This window comes from Papio anubis, chromosome 2, assembly GCF_008728515.1.
Source record: "Papio anubis isolate 15944 chromosome 2, Panubis1.0, whole genome shotgun sequence".
In the NCBI taxonomy this organism is placed as follows: domain Eukaryota; kingdom Metazoa; phylum Chordata; class Mammalia; order Primates; family Cercopithecidae; genus Papio; species Papio anubis.
The window spans coordinates 114,487,857-114,512,053 of NC_044977.1; positions in this window are offsets into that span (position 1 = coordinate 114,487,857).

Here is a 24,197-nt window from a genome sequence, read left to right on the forward strand (position 1 = left end):
CCACACCTAGGTTATTTTAAAATAAAATTGTTTTCAGTTTGTTGCCCATAACATTTTTTTTCCCATTGCAGTATTTTAATTGTTTTACTCTAGTTTATGGTCTATTGTTTAAACTGTTCTTGGTCTATTGCATGGTCTACGGCAAATGGCTTCCATATTGTTCTTCTTGAGGATTTCATGTAAGGCAATTTTAGCCAGTTTAAGTAAAGAGAAACATTATTTAATAAATTATGTTGCTACACTGATTAAAGGTTATATTATAGAAAAAAATTAGAATTTATTAAAGTGATATCTGCTATGACAGTGGTGGATCCTGACTTTAAAAGAAGTGGATTAAAATTTTAAAAAACAGTTACGGAATATTAAAATTAAATTTCAATGGTAGGAGATTAGTTGTGTTGTGCATAACTAAACAGTTTTATCAATATTGTTTTCCCACATACTTAATGTAATATATCCATTTGATCACAAGGGTATTCTGACATAATTGAGCATGAAAAGAAATAATGCGACTTTTGGGAGGGAGTTGGATTTAACATGCTCTTCTTTTTGTTTTTAATCTTTGGTTAGACTTATGTCATAACTGAAAGCTCAGGCAAATGTTCATGTGTGATTTACATTAAATGATATATGTAGCTGAGCCTGTACGGGGACTGCTTACCTCTCCTTACTCTTCTGGTTCTAATCTGCATCACAGAGAAGCTGGGTTATGCAGGCTGCATTTCCCAGGATACAATGTCAACTGATTCAGCTCAAGGTAGGCACTTGTGCAAGTTCAAAGCTTAGGAAGAGGGAAGAGGCTAGAATATTCCCCCATCTCTTTGAGCAGTGTCTCTGGCATTGGCTGAGTTTCCTTCTGCCAGGCATCCCAGGCTGTTGGGCTCTGGGGGCTTCTAAGGACCTCCAGCTCTCAGTGTCTCAGGGGCTTTTTGCTGTTGCTTGTATCTGGCTTCCCTCAATGTCCCTGGTTTGGCTTACTAGTCTATCACACCTGTAACCAATTTCTTGCATTAAAAATTCTCTGTTGTAAAAACTTGAAATGGTTTCTGTTTTTCTGGTAGAAGAACTGTTTCTGTTTATCCTGACTAAAATATAAGATTCAGTGCAAAATACCCTTAGCATAGAACTCTTCTGCATTATTGTAACTACCATAAATTTATTATTTTACATATTATTCAAATCAGTTCAAATTTGTTTTCAAATTTGTGTCTTGTGCCCTGAATGTTATTACATGCCTCTTACCAGAGAGGCAGAGGTGAGAGAACACAGAAAGAGAGGAGGAAGAAAAATAGTAAGAAAGACTGAAAAAGTGCCATATTTTAAAATAACTAATTATAGAATTTAATAGATGTTTAAAGTATCTCCTATTTTCGAAAATGTTTTATAAAGAATACTAGTTGAACTGTATTTTAATGTTATGGGGGAAAAATTAATGTGCCATAGTCAACCAGTTTTGGAGAAAAAAATTTCACCAAAATAAAGTAGGTTTGCGTACTTATTTTTTTTGAGGCAAAGTTTCACTCTTGTTGCCCAGGCTGGGGTGCAATGGCGTGATATTGGCTCACTGCAACCTCTGTCTCCCGGGATCAAGCAATTCTCCTGTCTTAGTCTACCAAGTAGCTACGATGTGCCACCACTCCTGGCCAATTTTGTATTTTTAGTAGAGAAGGGGTTTCTCCATGTTGGTGAGGGTGGTTTGAACTCCTAACCTCAGGTGATCCAGCTGCCTTGGCCTCCCAAAGTGCTGGAATTACAGGCGTGAGCCTCCACACCAGGCCAAAATAGCTTTTAAAAGTAGCATTGCCTGATAAATAATTTAAATTGCCGGTTAGCCTACTGTATCTCCAGAATAATTTTAGCTTCTCAGTTCATATAGATCATTAATTTTAAGATTCATTTATTTATTCATTCATTCAAGAAGTACTTATTGACTACCTAGTATATGTTAGGCACTGTTAAAGTGATTAGGGATACAGGAGTAAAGAGAGTAAAAAAAAAAATCTCTGCTGGTGTGAAAGAATAGACAACAAGGAAGTATGTAAACTATAGAGTAAGTGAAATAATGATGAGTGCTACAAAAATAATAAAGCAGGGAAGGGGGATAGGGAGTGCTGGGGTGAAGGCTGAGACTCACTTTTATATAAAGTGCTCCAGGAAGGCTGTTTTCAGTAAAAGGATCAGGTCAGGTGGCTATGAATTTGGAGAGTGTGTGGGATTTTTGAGGAAGAGAAGCAGGGCCAGTGTTCAGTAGAGCTCTTAACTGATGGTGTTAAGGGATATCATTAGTTTAAAAACAGCTCTGGGAGCAAAAATATAAAAGAAAAACAAAAGCCAAAATGCCTCTGCTATATTCAATGTATACAAATGTTTTTAAACTGACAATAGTATACATGTATCATTGCATGCCACATTGTTTTGTTGTTGGTTTGAGGCTATGTTTTTTTTGTTGCAAAGGAAGCACCCGAAGTTCTTCTGACTAACTTACAGCTGATAGTTGTAATACATTTCATGTATTAAGACATCATGACAATATACAATTTTTTATTTTTTATTTTTTCTTGTGCTTGAGTCTGCCTTAGAAGTGGCAATTAGATTCAGATTGAGGAATTCTTCGATTTTGTTCTATATTTGATATTTAGGTACATGTATGGTTTCATTTTCCTCTTTAATTTAGTTACACAATTTTCTAAGATAAATAGCTTCTCTTCAAAGACAGCTAGAATCTTTTGATATCTAACCTTACAAATACCCTTCAGAACTCATGAAATCGTTCACACCAATTATTCCTAGCTTTGAAATGTCTATGATCAGTTCAGAAATGTTTGGTTAAATTTGACCAGTAAACAGTCAATGACTGTCATTTTAGAACATACTCTTACTTGGCAGCTGCAAAACTTATTTTGATATTGATTGGGAGATGAATTCCCTTTACAGAAACATGAGAATGTGAATGAAAATAAGTACTTGATCTCAGAACCCATTTTGCATGAAGCATCTCAGAGGACCAGGACTAGTGTTTTATGGAATATGCTGGGAGAAATACTGAAAACCTAAAAACTTCTGAATTGAACAAAAACAATTTTTCTGAAATGAACACAAAAAATTTCCATAAATACTATGTTGCTTCAAAAGTATTTGTGGTTTTGCTGTTATAACACCTGTATGTCTTTTAAGTGTAAGAAGTAAACAATATAGATATGCATAAGACAAAGCATAAAATCCCCCATAATTGCTAGTGCAACTCTGACTTTTTTTCTCAGGCAGCCTCTGTGGACAGTGTGTTCCTTGGAACCTCATTTTGCTGTATATATATGTATATATGTTTGGGTATATATTATAACTATGTATCTGTATATATATAAATAAGCAGTATATATTTAAAAAATATAAAATAATATAACTGATATAAAATACAAATTAACAACATACATACATAGCTTTTTATTAGATTTATGATACATACGTTTCAGAAATCTTTCCACGTTATTGCCTAGGGGTGTGTCTGAATTTTTGGTCTGCCAACATATGGATACATGGCAAATTATTTAATAATTCCTCCTCTAAACACTACATTTGCAGAAGGGGTTTCCTATTACAAGCAATGTTCCAGAGAATATCTTGTAATTATAAATGTTTTCATAAATGTAGAAATAAATTTTATTTAGAAATAAGAGACACCTAGAAGCAGAATTTTTGCTTAAACTACATGATTTTTTTTTTTTTTTGAGATGGAGACTTGCTCTGTCTCCCAGGCTAGAGTGCCTTGGTGCAATCTCAGCTCACTGCAACCTCTGACTCCCAGGTTCAAGTGACTCTTCTGCCTTAGCCTCCTGAGTAGCTGGGATCTCAGGCACCTGCCACCATGCCCAGCTAATTTTTGTATTTTTAGTAGAGACAGGGTTTCACCACGTTGGTCGGGCTGGTTTTTAACTCCTGACCTCAAGCAATTCATCATCCTTGGTATCCCAAACTGCTGTGATTAGAGGTGTGAGCCACCACTCCTGGCCATGCACTTTGAATGTAGTAAAAACTGCTAGACTGTCTCCAGTCAGACCCCACGGACCACATTCACTCTAACAATGCCTGTCAAGACCAGTACTTCTGAATCTTTCCCTTCATTCATTCTTTAGCTTTTAATATTTATTTTTTTTTACTTGGGGAAAAATCTCTCTTCTTTGACATTTATTTAATTATTTGATACATTCAGTGGCTTTTCATTTCTTATTCTTTGAGTGTCCTGTTTATATTTCTTTAACCATTTTCCTAATAGTTGTTTTTTTTTTTTCCTTTTCAAGATAATTTATAGAAGTCCTTTTCCATAGAAATCAACTTTTGAGTAGGATAAATATATTTTCACTCAAGTTGTCATTTGTCTTTTAACTTCATTCATTATTTCTTTCTAAAGCAAGATATTAATTTTATTAGGTAAATTAATTATCATTTTCCTTTCCTGTTTTACGATCTTGTGTCTCGCGTATCTCCTTAATCCACAATGAGATTAATTTCTATTCATTATGTGTAATAGATTGTGTTAGGGAACACAGCTGCTGAGACAATTAAGTTAAAATATGTACATATATATATATGAGTTCAACAGAATAGAAGTGCTTCACTCAAGAAATACGCCAGACATATACAAGATCTGTTAGGAACTCTCCTTCTGTCAACAAATTTGTTTATTCCAGCATTAATTCCTTGGGGAGTTACTTCATGTACTTTGTGATAGTGACACACCTTATTGTTTTTTCTAAATGTTTTTGACTATTTAGAAGCATTCTCTTTTCTATATAGCAATGGTCAGGATCCATTAAAACTCCTCATATTGTGCTTGAGAAGGCTTTTAATTCATAGATTAATTTGGGGCATAAACTTACTAAAACTCACCAGCTAGGGACATGGAATGTCTCCAATCATTTAGATTTTATTTTGCGTCTTTAACTAAAATTTTATGGTTTTTTTGGTTTATAGGGCTTTCTTCCTGTGTTTATTACTAGGTATTGTGTGGCTTTTTATGCTATTGTATATGAAAACGCTTATTCTATTATTATTTCTGAGTAAACCATTGATTTATATTTATTTAATATCCAGCAACTTATGAAACATCTACATTCACTCTAACAATTTTTCAGTTAATTCTTTTTTATTATTTATGGAGACAGGTAAACCATTAATAAATACTGTACAGTTTTGTGTTTTCTACTTTTTTTTTTCCAATTTATTTAGTTGGCTACGTCTTGCATCAGATGTATTTTGTGCTTGTAGTGCACCTCCCCATCTTGTCTTGTATTTAGTTGACTGGCTGTATTGACTGTCCATGAAGAATTCTTCCAAAGTGTTTCTGAAAGAAATCCTTCCTTAGTTTGAGAAATTCCTATCCAGTATCTTTTTTTTTGGATTGCTTTTCATTAGGAAAAAGTGTTGAAATTTAAAAAAAAATTTTCAATATCTGTGAGATAATAGATAATCCATAGTAAGTACTTACTTCTTTATTTGAAGTAAAACACACATGGTAATATATTGCTGGGTATAATTTAAAAATATTTCTTTTAAATTTCTACACTTTTTTTTCTGTGTTCTCTTTGTCTGGTGTTAGCATCAAAGTGAGTCTTTAGTATCAGTGTAAGTCAAACTGAATTTGGAAGTTTTTCTGTTGTTTTCTATGCCCCAGAAAAATTTATGTAAGTTGAAACTTCAAGATTTAGTTGAATTTCCACATAAAGCTGTCTGGGCAAGGAGCCTTTGTATAGCAAGATAAATATTTAACTAATTTACAATTCAATTTCTATGTATATTGATCTATTTAGTTTTTCTACCTGTTTTTGAGTCAATGCATTTCCAGGAAATGAAACTTAGTATTTACATATGTCAGTATGGTGTTTACTAAGTATTCTTTGGAAACATGTTGAAACTTCTTCATATCTATAGTCCGTTTTTCACTGGTAATGTTTTCTGTGTGTCATCCTTTTGGGGAAGGATATTATTTAGAATTTCCCTAAGTTTTTCAGTTTTATTGATATTTTTAAGAATCAGCATTTGGTTTTAACAATCTATCTATTTTTCTCTCATTTTCCTGTCATATGTGTATATATATGTGTATCTTTTTAAAAAATATCTTTAAAATACATTGTCTACTTTTTTAAAAATTTGACATTTTTTTTAATTGGTATATATTGGCTATAAAGTTCCCCAGACATCAATTGTGTTTAAATTTAAATTCTTCTACTCACCTATGTTCTTACTTATTTTAGACAATTTAATTGTCTAATTTCTGATAGATCTTGGTTTAAATAGTTGACTATGATTGCAGTATTTCTCCTTGCCACTCCATGAAATTCCTTTTTCATATATTTACAAGCTGGTTCATTAGATGCTTGATGATTAATGACTATTGAATTTTATTGTTTGACTGTATATTTTACCAGTATGAAATATAATTCTAATACTATTTTGAATATATTTGTTAATAATTAACATTAATTGATTTAAATGTCTTACTTCTGCTATTTAAAAAATATATATTTATATATAGTTGCATATTTTGTTTCCAATATTCTGTGTCTATTTATTTTATCATATCCCTGATTGATAGCTTAGGAGTGAGAATTTTATGAAAATTTTCAGAAAACTGAAAATGTTTTTTAACTCAAAATTACCTTGTTTTTATGGGGCAACTTAGTCAATTATATTTATTGTTATTGTGTGTCGTCTTATTCCACGTTTCTCTTGTGTTTACTGTGCTTTTCTGCTGTTGGTGTTTCATTACTTTCTTATCATTTGTTGGACTTGCCATGTTTTTTTTCCATTTTTTTCCTTTACAGTGGGAATTTATTACTCAGATAATAGATGTGGGTCCAAAATTTTAACCTCCTTAGGTTCAGAAATGTTTTCTTCCCTAGGCCTCATCTTTTTAAAAATATTTGCCCCAGAGCACTGCACTTTTTAAAATTATGTTTTATCTTTCTTTGGTATGTTAGCAAATACATTGGTTAGATATAGGTCTTATTCCTCCCCCATGATTTTTACCAAGCAACACACTTCATCAGAATTGCTACATTCCTTGTTAGAGCGATAGCATTCTTTGGTCAAAGAAAAGTAATAATGAAAGAGGAGAAGATATGATCATTTTTTTCATCCATTTCTTATTGCACAACTGAATTAGATGTTATTCTGAAATAAAGGAGCTCACATATATCTTTGTGGGATAGAACAACAATTGAATAGAAAATTGTAGCCCAGAGATGTTAAATATATTTAAAGCAATGGGTTGCTATTCAAAGATGGGAAGAATAGCAACATGGTATCGTTGAGAAGCTTGCTAAAAATAGAGAATGCCATGTTCGTCCCAGACTCCATGAATTAGAATCTTCCTAGGTGATTCTGATGCACACTAAAATTAGAAAATCAGAGCTATAACGAATCATGTTTTACCCTCTTCCTAACTCTGAAGAAGAACGGAAAACAAATTGCAGCCATCTCTCAGAGTGTACAGTACTTTAGAATATAGGGTTAGTCACTCCTGGCTTAATAATTTTATTATATGTTAATATTTTCTCTATTTTTATCATCTTCTGTAACTATATAATCCTTAATTACCTAGCTACCTTTGGTACAAGATAGAAAGTAAATTTCTCAAAGAAATTGTTCTTGGTAATCAAATACTATCCAGTCCCAGTGGATCCATAACAAGTTTTTCTCTAGATATTTCTAGTTTTTGACTTTTGGGAGTGGGAGTTAAGGGATTAATTGAAGTACCACCTTTCCAATGTCTTGCAAACTACATGATTTTTCTTATAAAATCTAGATCATTTATAGTCCTCTCAGGAAAGATACCAACCTAGGAACTACCACAGTTACTCTTCAAAAACTGTTTTCTCAAAGTGTTGTTTTTGCTCCAGAACTAAGAGTATTTTTAATACAGTGCAGTAGAAGCAGCTGAATTGACTTTGTAGATGATCTTCAGGTGAGAGTAAATTTTTAAAATTATCAAAATAACATAAACACGTTATTATACATAATTTGTATCTCTCAATCACATATGCACAGTTTTAAAGTATTGAGTGAGACTTTAAGTGGTTTACTCAAAATGATACGAAATGAACTCCCTCCCAAACATGTGGGAAAAAGATATTAATTTGCCCCTTGCAGCGGTGGCTGCAGAAATTCTTTGACTCATGAGAACATAATTCCGATTTCTGTTTCCGTCTTCACATTGTCTTCCCTAGATGTATATCTGTCTCTGTGTTCATATTTCTCCTTTTTATAAGGACATCAGTCATATTGAGTTTGAACTCAACATAGTGACTCCATTTTAACTTCATTACCTCTATAAAGACTCTATTTCCAAATAACACTATATTGAGAAGAAGTAGGGGCTGGATATCAACATATCTTTTTTTTGGGAAATAAACTGTAACAACAACTGAATCACTCTCTTTTCCTAGTATACCTCATGTTTTTGTACGTTTAAGTAGAGCTGCCAAATTTAATCCATAGAAATACAGTAGCCTAAGATAAACTTGAATTTCAGATAAAGGACAAATAATTTTTATTATAGGTATGTCCTAAATAATTTGTGGTATATTCTTATACCAAAAGTTTGTTAGAGTTTTTGCTTATTGGAAAATCAAATTTATCTAGAATTTTACTTTTAAACTTATTTGCAGGCCTCTGCCTTCCTTGTGAAATCAGCCTAATTTTAAACCTACATCTTTTCTCAGGAAACTGAATGTCAGGCCTCCTGGATGACACCAGGGAACTGAGGCTTTATGGATCAGATCACTGTACCCGATGAGACACACCTGCTCCCTGTCAAACCAACTGCTGTTCCTTGCTCCTCCAAAATTCCTTTTTTTCCTGCACTTGGTTACAGTGAAATGCTTGACACTTCATTCAGCTACCTGCTCCCTGTTGACCAAACGCTCTTCCTTAACCCACACCCCGGTTCTTCTGCCAAGCTGTTAGGTGAATGTGAAACTAACTGCAAAGTTTGCATTGTTGAAATTTACCATTTGATATTGGGATACATTCTTAAATAAATGTAGCTACGTTATATATGATTTTAATGGGCATTTCTCACTTTAAGTTTCTTTGCTAATGATTTTTTATTTGCTATTTAATTTATATTTATTTAAACCATGGAAATGATGTTAGATAAAAAGCAAATTCTAGTAATTTTCTTATTCCAGTTTAAAAGCAGCAGAGACAACTCTTATCATCAACAATGCATTTCGACCAGGAACTGCTAACGAACCAATTGGACCATTTGGACTAGGAACTGCATTTGGACCAGGAATTGCTAAAGAATGCACCGTTCAAAAAGTTTTGCAAAGGAGACAAGAACCTTGAAATTGAGCTTAGTTGCCGGATATTGGAAGTTGACAATGAGAAATTGAGAGCAATCATCGAAGCTGATCCTCTTACAACTACAGAAGAGGCTGATGAGGAACTCAACCTCGACTGTTCTGTGGTCATTTGGCATTTGGAACAAATTGGAAAGTTGAAAAAGCTCAGTAAATGGGTGCCTCATGAGCTGAGTGAAAATTTTTAAAAAGTTGTCATTTTGAAGTTTTGTGTTCTCTTATTCTATACAACAACAAACGATTTGTTGACTGCATTTTGATGTGCAATGAAACGTGGATTTTATACAACTGGGAGCTCAGGAGTTGAATCAAGAAGAGGCTCCAAAACACTTCCCAAAGCCAAACTTGCACCAAAAGTCAAGATCACCTTTTGGTGGTCTGCTGCCAATCTGATCCATTATAGCTTTCAAAATCCCAGCAAAACCATTACATCTGAGAAGTATGTTCTGCAAATGGATGACATGAACCGAAAACTGCAATGCCTGCATCGCCATTGGTCAACAGAAATAGCCAATTCTCCTCCAAGAAAAGGTCTGTTTGCACATCACATAACCAATACTTCAAAAATTGAACAAATTGGGCTAGGAAGTTTTTCTTAATCAACAATATTCGCCTGATTCCTTGACAACAGACTAACGCTTCTTCAACCATCTTCACAACTTTTTTCAATGAAAATATTTCCAACCCAGTAGGATGCAGAAAATGTTTTCCAAGTGTTCGTCAAATGACCAGCCAAATAAATGGGCTCCCTGGCAGAAGCTCTGAGTGGCCAGTGCACTGGTAGGAGTGAAAATTGGGGTGGAGCACTGGAAGTTTGTGCTATATACAGGAGGGAGGAGCCGGGCCTCCCCTGTTCCAGGTGGTACTTGGGATTCAAACTGTGAGGTTGGAAACCAGCTAGCAGTTCTCTCGCTTTGCTGAGAGTTCTTGTTTTCCTTTATTTCTTCTTTTTGCCCAATATATTCCATTTTTCTCACACTTCAAATTTTCTGAGTCTATTTCATGGCCATGTGACAAGTTCATCTAAAGGCAAACTGAGGAGAAAGTCCTACAGCAACGCCCTGAAGCACAGATTTTATGCTAAAGAAATAAACAAACTTTTCTCATTGGCAAAAAGGGTTGATGCTAATGGTTCCCATTTTGATTAATAAAGATGTGTTTGAGACTAGTTTTAATGATATAAAATTCACAATCTGAAACTGCAATCACTGTGCACCAACATAATACATAAACCCCTGACTTTAGTTAGAAGGGGAGGATTGGAGTTTTGGCTGATGTCTTTCTGGTTCACATTACACATAAAGTCTTACACATTACATATTACACGTTACATATCTCATAGCACGTTTCACATAAAACCTTCTTCACCAGCAATATTCAGGGTCTCAGTGAGTGGCTTTCTGTGAGTGGGATGAACAATGGGATCTAGACTGAACTAACACTATGTCTGGTAACACTGTCTGGTTAAATTACTGTTTAGAGCCCCGAGTCTAATTTTTTCTTCAAGGATTGGCTTAAATATCACCTACTCCAAGAAGTTTTCCCTGACCTCTCCATCTAAAATTGAATTCTCTTTCTTACTATCTTCAGCAGAACATAAACTTCATATGAGACATTGGAAAGTTTAGAACCTGCATTAAAATTATTTATATATATATATATCATCTAGCCAATTAAGTAGAAATTATTTGAAAGCAGAAGGTTTTTATTATTGTTTTCTGTCCTAGTTAACATCTAACAACTCCTTGGACCAGTAGTAGACATTCAGAAAAACTTGTTCTTACTTGATTGGCTTGCTGAAGAAAAAGCAATAGCACCATTTAATAATCAGAAGAGACAGAAATGCGTGCAAAAAAATTTCTACCCTACAGTGGAACGCAGCATCTTTTAACAGAATGCTTCTTGTGTGGATTTGCAGTGCATAATAAAAAGAAGCAAGAAAAGCAGTCTCATCTTCAATTGCAATAATCCCACTCTGTACTGGTTTCAAGATGGAGATGTTCTTTATCCATTTTATTTATTTAGGCAAACAATAAGTCATTTTTCTCTGAGTTAATAAAAAAAATTATGTGGGCAAGCCTTCAAGGCCTGTGGTAACGCCTTCAAGGCCTTTCTGATAATTGGTATATATAATCTGGTGGAATTTCTTTATAATATTCATGCCAATGGGCAGACCTATTACCCTTCTTAAATAGTAGTCAAAATCTCAATATTAACATGCTATTTTTCTAATTATTAACTGTGGGTGTGCCCAATATTAATAGGTATATGCCATACTTCAAATTGAAAAAAAGAAAAAAAAAAGGAAAGCAGTTTCTGTGCAAGAATAAATTTGTAAAATACCAGGTTAAAGAGCTTCTTAGACGTTTTAGTGTATCATGTTTCTGTAATCACAGGTTTCATCTTTCAGTCTTTTACTTATAAATACTCATTGGAAACAAATCATATGAATTAGGTTTTTATTGTGCAAATATATTTTGAGAATGAAGTATTTGTCTTTATATGCAAGTCTATATAATAATTTATGCTATACAAATTTTTCTCATTGTAATAAATATCTTCTACTAGCTTAGCTAATTTTTTTTCTTTATAAAAGGATGTGTAAGATGTGATTATTAACGGGTTAGCTGGCTGTGTCAGTCAGTTCTGTGATGGAAACAAAACTGCTATCAGCATTGTAGAATAAGGAATGTGTAATAGGAATACCAGTAGGAATGTATTGTAGGAATACCCTTGTAGGACTCACTGAATTATGGGATCTGAAAGGAATTAGAAGATCATAGAAAAGTCAGTAACAGCCATTTTTTTTGAGATAGAGTCTTGCTCTGTGACAGACTAGAGGGCAGTGGCATGATATTGGCTTACTGTAACCTCTGCCTCCTGGGGACAAGCAACACTCCTGCCTCAGTTTCTCAAGTAGCTGGGACTAGAGGCGCCCACCATCCTGCTGGGCTAATGTTTGTATTTTTAGTAGAGAGTAGTTTCACTATGTTGGCCAGGCTCGTCTTGAACCCCTGACTTCGTGAACAGGGCCTTGGCTTCCCAAAGTTCTAGTCGGTCTTCTAAACCCAGGAACAAACAGTTGCCTGAGTAGGACAGGAAGTGCTCGTAAAGAGGTCTCTGGAAAGCAATTCCGTTTGTGTGTCTGGGGTCACAGTTTTTTTTTGGTTTTTTTTTTTTTTTTTTTTTTGAGACGGAGTCTCGCTTGTTGCCCAGGCTGGAGTGCAGTGGCCGGATCTCAGCTCAATGCAAGCTCTGCCTCCCGGGTTCACGCCATTCTCCTGCCTCAGCCTCCCGAGTAGCTGGGACTACAGGCGCTCGCCACCTCGCCCGGCTAGTTTTTTGTATTTTTTTAGTAGAGACGGGGTTTCACCGTGTTAGCCAGGATGGTCTCGATCTCCTGACCTCGTGATCCGCCCGTCTCGGCCTCCCAAAGTGCTGGGATTACAGGCTTGAGCCACCGCGCCCGGCCTGGGGTCACAGTTAAACAGCAAATCTGGCAGACGGGAAGGAGAAATAGACCTGGAGTGAAAGAGAAAGTGGAAAGGCTAGAACCTGCTGGCCCCTCTGCACCTGTAAGCCACATAAGTGATTTCAGTGACATTTAAAATGTAACGGTGCCTGCTTTGCTTCTGATATCCAAAACTCACAAATACTTCAATTTTGGCGAACAAGAAAACACATAGGAAAGGGGATGATGAAATTTATTTCCAATGTAGGTAAATTTGCAGAATAAAACTGTCACTATGACTTTAGGAATATATGGCTAAATTTCTAGCACAAAAATATACTTTTTAACTGATGTCCTAGTTCTAGTCTCAGCCCTGCCTTTCCTCTTATGTAACCTTGGGATAGTCACTTAAAAATTTTGGATTCGGTTTCCTTTTTTGCTAAAGTTGAGAGGACACAGAGTATCCTTGTTTTAAGATTTAAAGAGAATTGTGGCATTCTCAGCCCATTCTTGTTATACAATACCTTAACACAGATTTTGTAAAAGCATAATAAAGAGCATATCAGATTCTAAAACATCAGATTCTAAAAAACAAGATATAATTCTGGAAAATTTTATTAGTTGCTGTCACTACTAGACTAAGAACTGTCTAAGGAAACATTGTTCTGTCAATAAAAATATGTCAGATACAAAGGAGGAGTACGTAAGAATCCAAGCCGCAGTGATAGGTGGTAGCTGAGTTAGAGAGTGCCTTTCTCTAGTGAATATGTTTGGGCTTCATTTTTAAACAAGGAGATTTACAAAAAACCATTTTGCACAAGTTTGTCATAAAATCAAATTTGTGTTTTCAAACTTTCTGACAGACACTTTGAGAATGAGTTGAAATGGTGTTGCTTTGGCAAGGTGGGAACCATTTAGAAATTGTTAGTAATAAGCCAAGCCTACCATTGGAGAGGGATGGAAGAAACGGAGACGAGGGGTACTCTTAAAAAATATGTTGAAAGCGTTTTACTATATAACATGATTTAAAACATACAGCTGTGGGAAAATCAAATTTAGTAAACCATTACACCTTGAAATAATTATGACCAGGCACAGTGGCTCACCCCTGTAATCCCAGCACTTCGTGAGGCTGAGGCAGGAAGATTCCTTGAGGCTAAGTGTTCAAGACTACAGAGAACTACGATATCACCACTGTACTCCAGCTTGGACAAAGCAAGAACCTGTCTCTAAAATGAATAAATGGATAAATAATTATGAACCTGTATACCTTGTAACACATAAATTATGACAAAATCAAATTGTAGTTTCACTCCATTTTTACAGCTTGGTTGCTCAACTTCTGTACTATCAAACTTCATTGTAGTTTAGGGGACACATTTCATGTCACAGACACACTTAAATAGCACACCTAATGTCTTCATTTCTTCTTCATTATTAAAAGGACTGTCACAGGGTAGCAATTTACACAGCTGAAAACATAACATTTTATTCTCCAGGATTTCTTGTAGTTAAATGTGGGTCTCTGATATTCTGTCTAATGAAATGTAAGTGGGAGTCTACTGCAATTTCTGGGAAGCTTTTTTTATTCATAAAAAATACCCCACATTCATTTTCCTTCCTGCCATCCAACTGCAATGACGATACATGCAATTGTCTTTTGTTATCAAAAACCAAGAATGGTAAAGCGGCATGATTGAGGGAGCATAGTCTTCTGAACATCTGCACCAGATCTCATTTGCCATACTTAGGCCTGCTGTTATTTGAGACAATAAATCTATTAGTTAACCACTGAATTTTGGTTTTAATTAGATATAGAAAACTTGGCTGGATAAACTTGGCAGATAAGTTATAGTGCTATCTCCTCCTATGTCTGCTACTTTTCAGATTTTGTTTTGGGGAAGGTAATACAATTGCAAAATATAGGATAAATTTTCTTATCATCCTAACATTCTCCAAGCAATGGAATATTCTGGCTGAGAGAGTGGTGCTGTGTAAATAATACAATTATTTCTTCCTTTCAGTAGGTGGAATATTTGAGTAATTTGCCTCACTGACATACTGTAAGAATATACAAAAATTTTTTGTGCACTTCGTGAAATTATGTTTATTGGGAAGAAAAACAACTTAAGGAGGAAGTCTTCAAGAAAAGGTCAAGAAGGGCCTAAAACATACACTAGGCAAGACTGAATTCTACCACTTAGAATGACATCAAGAGCAGTGCAAAAGTTAAGAGCAGAGAATAAGATAAATCTAGCTCACTCTTTCTTCAGGTAGAAAGAATACACTTGAAGACAGTGGTTGAAAAGCAATTATCTTACACAATTTTCTTAAAAGACCTTGAGACACGGACTTTCCTTGGAGATCATTTTCAATTTCTCACTCCATTTTCTTAAGCTACGTTTTAAAGTGACACCAAAGGTCACAGAACAAGAAAACATTACCAATGGCTTATATATGAAGTGGAACACCCTTTTTGTTATAGATTAAAATTTGCTGTCTCTCACTAGTAAAAATATGTGCAAATCTGTTAAAGGAAACATGATCAAGATAGGCTTGATTTGAAGTAAAACAAAAGCAAAAAAAGATGTTTAAATCGTACAACTAGATGGACTTTTCAACATAAGATGAAGGAAAAATTGAGCACCTACATGTAAAAAAAAAAAAGATTCTAGACACAGACTTAATACCTTTCATAAAAATTAATTTAAAATTGATCATAGATCTAAATGTAAAATATGGAATTATAAAACTTCTAGAAGATAACAGAGCATTATATCTAGCTGAACTTTGGTTTGGTGATGAGTTTTTAAATAACACCAGAGGCATAATCCATGAAAGAAAATAATGTTCAGGTGGACTTTATTATAATTAAAAACTTCTGCTCTGCAAAAGACACTGTGAATAAAATGAACAGATAAGCTATATAGACGGAAAAAATATTTGCGAAAAACTTGTCTAATTATTTTAAGGACATTATTTCAGTTTACCTTACTGGTGATTAGCAACAATTAGAAGTACTTTAATTTCTTACAGAGCTCTTACGGAATATGTCTTATGTGTTTGTGATCAGATTTCAAAGGCACTGTTCATTAATTTAGCAAAACATAGGAACCAGGGACGACTTAACAATGGTTTAAGATTAGTAAGTCACATTTTTAAAGAATTTACAAGATGTCAGGCACTGCTCAAACAGAGTTGCGTGCGTCATTATATTAAATGTTCACAAAAGAGTGAAAATTATCTCTCTTTTTCAGATGAGTAAAGTCTGACACTTTGGCCACTCAACCCAAAGTGACAGAGTTAAGGACTAAATCTACAATTTTAATTATTATGTTTCACTAATTTGGAATTTATCATAATATCTTCATTTCTACTGCTTCTTAAATGTAATAATTCTTCATGTTTTGTCTATTTTAAGTTTTAAATATTTATTAAATCAATTATGTTTCACTAATTTGGAATTTATCGTAATATCTTCATTTCTACCGCTTCTTAAGTGTAATAATTCTTCATGTTTTATCTATTTTGTTTTAAACATTTATTAAATCAGTTTTATAATCTTGATATTCATCCCTTATTCTGATTATTATTTTTTGTTCTGGAACTAATGCAAAAGGTTTATGCAGAGAGTTTTAGCATAGTGGAGTGAGGAGGCCACTGTATATTATTCTCAAAAAGTAACTGTAAAACTGTAGAAAGTTTTCAAAAACAACAATTTCAGAGACCTGGAGATTGGACAATTTAAGATAGGTGTGATGTTCTTAGAGAAAATTGACAAAACTTTAAATAAAGAGAGTGGAAATCCAAGGTATTCTATCCTGTGGCTGTATCCATTCAGATAATAAATGAAAAAATAGCAAATGTAAATCCAGCATATCAATAATCACGTAAAATATGAACTGGCTGAGCACCTAACTCAAATGCAGACATTGACAGAAAACAAAAAGAATAAGGTCCAACTACAAAACACATTAATTATATAAAATGTCATGAAGTCAAAATTCATGAACACAACAAAAAATTCACTGGTGTTTAAAACAGACACATTAGAGATTCAAAGACCTAAATTGAAATTGGAAGAATAAGAAAAACTATACCATAAAAATAATAATCATAGTTGATCTACAATTACTATTTGATGTCAGAAATTATTGACTTTAAGACAAGAATTATTACTGGAAACAAGATATTTTAGGATAATAAATGAGTCAATATTTTCGGAAGATGAGGCAACTACACACACCTAACAACAGAACTTCTAAATACATAAGGCAGAAACTAACAGAGTTAAAGAAGAAATAGAGACAAGAATATTTGGAGAATTTCCATCCCCACTCTCAAAAATTGCTACAAAAACTAGATGGAAAACTAGCAATAACACAGAAGATGAATAATACTATTCACACATTGATCTTGCTGATATTTATAGAACATTAATCAACACAGAGATAAATACATATTTTCTCAATTGCACACAGGACATTCTCCAGGTAAGAAAATATTTTGCAAGTCTTTCCACAAAAAAAAGCATAGAAATAATACCAATCCTATAGCAATTTGCGCCTCTAGAGTCTCCATTATTCCTTCCAAATATAGATTGTCAGTAAAGACACCAGGCTACCTAGGAGAAATGACAAATTCCAACGTGGGCAGAAAATATTCATGATCAGACAACGGGCATATGTTTTATCAGAAACCAAGAAATCTATCAAAGACACCTGGGTTAAAACCAAACAGATAAAAGAGGCAGTATGATGGGACCCAGATTGGCTGGCATCAACAGAATATGGCATAAGAAAATAATGCTCAAAATGAATTAAAACACATTAATTATATAAAATTTCATGAAGTCAAAATTCATGAACACAACAAAAAATTCGCTGGGACTATTGAGAGATTCTGAAATCTATCACCTCTTTGGTACTACAGAGAATTAGTAAGACTTACTACATACAATTAGTAAGACGTTCTTTACAAAATAATTTCAACTCTTAAATTCAGATAACACCATATAAATTCACCAACACATGGGTTTAGACATTGTTTATTAAAAGCTACTAAAACCGACAGTGGCTCACGCCTGTAATCCCAGTACTTTTGGAGGCAAATGTGAATGGAGGCCATGAGACCAGCAGTTTGAGACCACCTACCTTTTCATCTGATTTTGTGATGACCTCAGGACAGACTTGAATGTATGGAATGTGAAATCATGAGATACAATCAGCTTGAGTCTGTGTCACTGCTGGAATGAGTTTACTTTAAATATCATACCAACATGGAATGGCTACATAAATTGAAATATATGAAGAAATAAACCGTATCAATCTGTTGAAATTTTAGGGTGAATTTTTACAGCAGACTATCCTGATTAATATGTTCGTGTTTTATCATCCCTATTTTAAAACAAGGAAATAAAGATGGAAAATCTTGTATAATTTGCATACAGAAAAACAATAGTAAACGAGGGCTAGAAGTTGAAATTTGTTTTCCCAATCCTTAAGAATATGCTGTTAACCACCACGCTATGCCGAAATATCTGTTACTAAGGCTTTTTGCCTATAGCGCCACATCCTTATTATCTTATTGCTTCTTATTTTTATATTAAATACCGGCTTCAAATTCTAGATCGCTTTTCAAAATCCTTAGCTGTGAAATTAATCCAAAGGCTTTGTCAATCATATCCTTTGAAATTGACTTAAAAACAAAGAAACAAGCACTATGTCCTGATCTTTCCCCTCAAAATAAGTTGGTCATAAAAATTTCCTAATTCAAGAATTTGAGCTACTGGTCCAAGCAAAAATTCTTTTCTGTGGCAAAGTTTGCCCAGGGAAAACACAAGGCAATCAATATTGCCTCTACAAATACCTCTTAAACAAATTATTTTTACATTGTTGTGATCAGTAATTCCCAAATATTGGTCAACGTTCAGCAAAATAAGCATCATATGGGGGATTTGTTATAAAGGCAAATTCTCAGAGCAAAACACAAAGCTGAATTAGAAACTCTGGGTGTTCAGCCCAGCACAATCTCTACTTTAACAAGTCTTCCAGGTGATTGTGATACCTGTTAACTTTGTCTTTGGTTTTGCTCTTTCCTTAGGCATAAAATTCAAACTCCATATTGCTGTGTTGATTTCACTCTCACTCTCTGCCCCTATACAGTTACTTCCGTTTACGTCTCCATAAAGACTGCTCATTGTAGGGTTACCTGATTCCTAAGAACATATCTCAAAATATGGGCACGATTAAATCATTCCGAATTTTACCTACTGGCAATTTAACTCACTGATATTCTTTGCTATATTTCATAATGCCTACTTTTTCAATGGTACACTATATGCCTACAGAGGGTACCTAATTTTAATCCTTCCTTCAGAGCACTTTGCCTCAAAGTCCCTCCATTTAGTTATATATGTATTTGATTTTTTTTCCTTATTACATACCCTCTTTTTCTCCCTTTCAAAAGCAACCATATCTGCTCGGTTTGTTATCACTGAAATAGCATCTTTGTAAAATTTGTAATTTCTCTGAGTATGTATGCTAATTTTACCTAAATTTTATTATTTAAAAAACCATCTGCAACCCCAGCCCTTTGAGAGGCCAAGGCGGACAAATAAGGAGATTAAGAGTTCAAGAACAGCCTGGACAACGTGGTGAAACACTATCTCTACTAAAAATGCAAAAATCAGCCAGGCATGGTGGCAAGCACCTGTAATCCCCGCTACCAGGGAAGCTGATCCAAGACAATTGCTTGAAACTGGGAGGTGGAGGTTGCAGTGAGCTGAGATCGCATCATTGCACTCCAACCTAGGGACAGAGCAAGACACTGTCTCAAAAACGGAAAACCAAACAAACAAAAACCAAAAACCAAAAACCAAAACACTCACCCTGTTTATTTTCCCTTGAAACTATGTTTCCTGGCTTCGTATTTTGCTGGGAGGAGATTGAGTTTGTTGTTTCTAGATATTGAATTGTACGCCAGGGTATACACCACCATATTTTACTTACTTTTCCTCCACTAACTGGCAATAGCAGGTCTACTTATCTTACTATGTAAATGTCTTTTGCTTGCACAGAGAATAATGACTCTTTGCAGAGTAGAGCAGGAGGCCCGTTATGCTCATGGGCTAAACAAGACTTACCTCTGCGGTATTTCTTGCTTTCCGCCTGTGACTATGTCACAACTCCAAATTAGAAAAAGTATTTCCTTCTTATTTTTATCTCTGTTTTTACCTACACATGAGGCACTGCAAGGTACTTTTTTCCTCTTTATCCTCAAATGAAGAGTGCAGTGGATCATTATTGATTGTACTTATTTTTACAGGGTTCTCCAAATCTGTTTTTCCATCCCAAATTCTAACAGTGAATTCTTGGAAAATTACGAACACTCATGGGTATTTCCAAGAAAAGAGTTAGGAAATGGAATTTCATCAAAAAATAGATGGTACTTAAACAAAATAAAAAATAGTTTTGTATATAAAAAGAGGCTATAAACAGAGACGAAGGCAACAGAGTGGGAGAAAATATTTGCAAATCATATATCTGATTATAAAAATTGCTAAAAAACTCAAGCTAAACAAAGAAATAATCAGTGATTTTAAACACAGCATAAATAACTATATAACGAGACACTGATCATGGGTTTTCTGACACAAAAGGAATAAATCTTAATGTCGATTATATGGATAACCCAGATGATTTTTTTAGACATTTTCTTTCTGATTATTTTCCCACCACGCTACCTCGATGAATCTGAGTACTAAAATATTTCAAGAAAAACAAAATTTTGGGTTATATGGCCAAATGTTTGACATCACTATACAACACTAAATTTGGAATGGTAGAGTTTTTTTTCATTTTATCATTTAGTAGAGCAGTTTCTAGCTACAATAATTAATTATTCAACTTTCCTCCCCTTTTTTCTTATGTTGCTATGTTGGCAAATGTAACTTGGTTAACCGCGACACAGGTGCCAGTGTTTTGTCAACTATTCAAAATATCACCATAGCTCAAATATGGATGTGATTAAATCATTCCGAATTTTAACTACTGGTAATTTAACTCACTGATATTCTGTGCTATATTTTCATAATGCCTACTTTTTTTAATGGTACCATATATGCCTACAGAGGGTACCTAATTCTAATCCTTCCTTCAGAGCATATTGTCTCAAAGTCCGTCTTGAGTCCGTTTGAGTTTTTGCCCAGATAAAAAAACTACTGGGTTTCAGGAATTTTCTAAATCTCTTGTATGATTTGTCAGCAGGATTATATTCCTAGGCCAGAATGTCATAGAACAAATCATTAAGTCATAGGTGACATTGGCAGCCTCACTTCTCTCTCCTGATACAGTGGATATAGGTGGTCTCAATCCCCTGCTTGGCGGGAACATCCGTAAGCTTGAGTTAAGGAAGAGATTTACTAATACAACGCGGTTTAAGGTATTGGGAAATTTGGTACACACCAACCTTCCTGCAAGAATGACACAGTCTCTAAAATGAGCATCTCATTTTCCTGTTCTTTTTGTTGGGTGACTATTTTTAGAAACATTTAAAGGATCAGCAGAGAGACAATGGCATTTAAAATTCTAGAAATCACCAACGAGGACTACGTACAAATTCATAATGTTTATTATCAGAGCTTGTAGTCACCTATTTCAGAAGCCAAAACAGTCTACATTATTTCAAGAGACAACAATTGATCCCTAATATGAAGAGTTCACAGAAATAGCTATGTAAGTATATTAATCAATATTCTCCAAAGAAACAGAACAAATAAAATGGATACATTATATAAAGAGCTTTATTATCAAAAACTCGCTCACGCAATTAGGGAAGCTGACAAGTCCCAAAATCCACAGGGTGTGTCTGCAAACTGGAGGCCCAAGAGAACAGATGATGTAGCTCCAGTCCAAGTTTGAAAGCCTAAGGACAGGGAGAGCTCCAGATGTAGTTCCAGCTGTAAGCTAGCCGACTTAAGGTCCAGGAAGAGCCAATATTTCAGCATGAGTCTGATGTCAAAAACAGAAACTTATGTTCCCACTTTGAAGGCAGGAAGGAGGAATTTCAAGTCGGGGAGGGTCCTTTGTTCTATTCTCACCTTCAATTTCTTGAATGAGGCCCACCCACATTAAGAAAGACAATATGTTTTACGCAGTGTGCCAGATTTAATAACCTCATCCAAAAATATCTTAACAAAAACAGCAAATAGCTGGCAAATAATTGGGTACCCTAGAGCCTAGTTAGTTGATACAGAAAATTAACCATCATAGGAACTATAAGACAGATTACCGAATTTTATCACTTCCTCTCCTTTGTTTTGGTCATTTTTTCATAACAGTAGAAAACTTTAGGGATGTAAGTACAGAATTATTCTCCTAAGACTGCACACATTCTTGTTTGAAAAACTAGTATAATATTTAAAGAGATCAATATAGATTTACTTGTCATATTATTTTATGAAAATTGCAGCAGACGAATTACATATATTTTTTAACATTATTTTTATTTTCTGCTATGCATGGAATTGCAGCTTAAGGACTGGGTACATAATTTGAAGACCCAGTGAAAAATTAAAATTTGAGGCTTTTTTCAAAGATCTGGAAGGAAAAGTGAAGTTAAATACACTTGTAAAGTTTAAAGGTATTTTATTACTCACGAAATGTAATAGGAGTAGCAATAAAACATGAATGATGGGTCATGCTGATGCTCAATGTTAGTGTTAATGCCAGAATGTTGTGTTTCATTTATATTACTTTATTATTTTAATTTTTGAGACAGAATCTCACCCTCTCATCCAAGCTTGAGTGCCGCGATTTCACCACAGCTAACTGCGGCCTTGACCTCTTGAGCTCTAGTGACTCTCCTGCCTCAGACTCCCAAGTAGTTGGAACTGCGGATATTCACCACCGTGCCTCGATAATGTTTTTTTCTACTTTTTGTGGTGACGTGGTTCCACTATGTTACCTAAGCTCCTCTTAAATTCCCGGCCTCTAGTGATCCTCACACCTCAGCCTCCAAAAATATTGGAATTAGAGATGTGAGACATTATGCCTGGCAATGTTTTTTTTTAAAAGCGAATTTAGGAGGCAGATACGATTTGGGATTTGTGGCTGTATAGAAAGGAAATAAATTTTGTGATAAAGAGAGATAGGATTAGAAAGCAGTGAAAAATACAAGAAAAGGGACGAGGATAACTGGGATAATGGCTGCTGTGTTCAAGTTACGATTTGGGGGATATAAAATAGGTAAGTTTAAAATTTTACATTTTCATGTATCTTGCCCAAGGGCTCTTTTTAAGAGATTGTTTTGGAATCAAAATTTATTTCGGGAAAATTTTCACACAAAGTAAAATTCATTCAATAAATATTTTTAATTCTACAATCAACAAATTGTAGTTTGTATTTTAATAAATTTAATAAATTTGTATTCCTCATAAATATTTATATTAATTGCATATCCTCTTTACTCCTTGTGCATCAGTGAAGGATATCTTAAATGGATTTAACAAAATTATTAATTCTATTAAAGTTAACTTTGTGGTTTATCAGTAGTAAATGGAATAAAAATAGAAAAAAAGTGGGACAAAGAAATTTCCTGAATAGAGGAGATGTAAAAATTTTAAAACATTGATTTGGACTGGTGTCAGAACAATAAGCGAGAGATCAGACTGTAACATATTTCTTCAGGCCCAGAGCTCCAGATAAAACTAATCAATATTATTGTAAATATCAGTCTTGCTTTCTCTTATGGAATCTCAAGTGCTCGTAACATTGAACCCAGTAAGACTTTTGTGTTTGGAAGCCAGGATCTCTTGGTTATTATGCAATGTAATACTTTGTTCTTACAGATCTTGCTGGTATTTTATGTCGCTGCTTTTATGTTCACCTTAGTCTCATGGTGTCCAAGTATTGTATTTAGCAGTTAAATACAGTTATTTTAGCTTTTTTCTCTGTAGGTTTCAAATGTGCCTATGGGGATACTGGCTAGAGAAAATCTAAATGGGTGGACAAAATTTTTTTCCCTTCTTTGATCAACGAAGTCTTACTGTTGGTCCACATGTTACAGAAACACCAGGGGTTTTGTCAAGGTCTTGCTGCCTGCTTCACAGGAAACCAATCACTGAGACAACGAGTATTGCCAGGGAAGAAGTCTTTAATCAGGAAGCACGTACAGAGAAGGCAAATCAGTCTCAAACCCATTTCCTTGACCAACTACATTCCTCAAGTCTAGTTTTAAACTCAGCTTTGCTTGATCAACATGAATCTCTGGTGCTGTTTTGCAAGATCAAGTTTGGCACCTTAAATTTTATTATATATTTATAAATTAAATGGTTAGTCTACATCATATTTTTTATTATAGTGTTTCTATATCTACAGGTATACTTT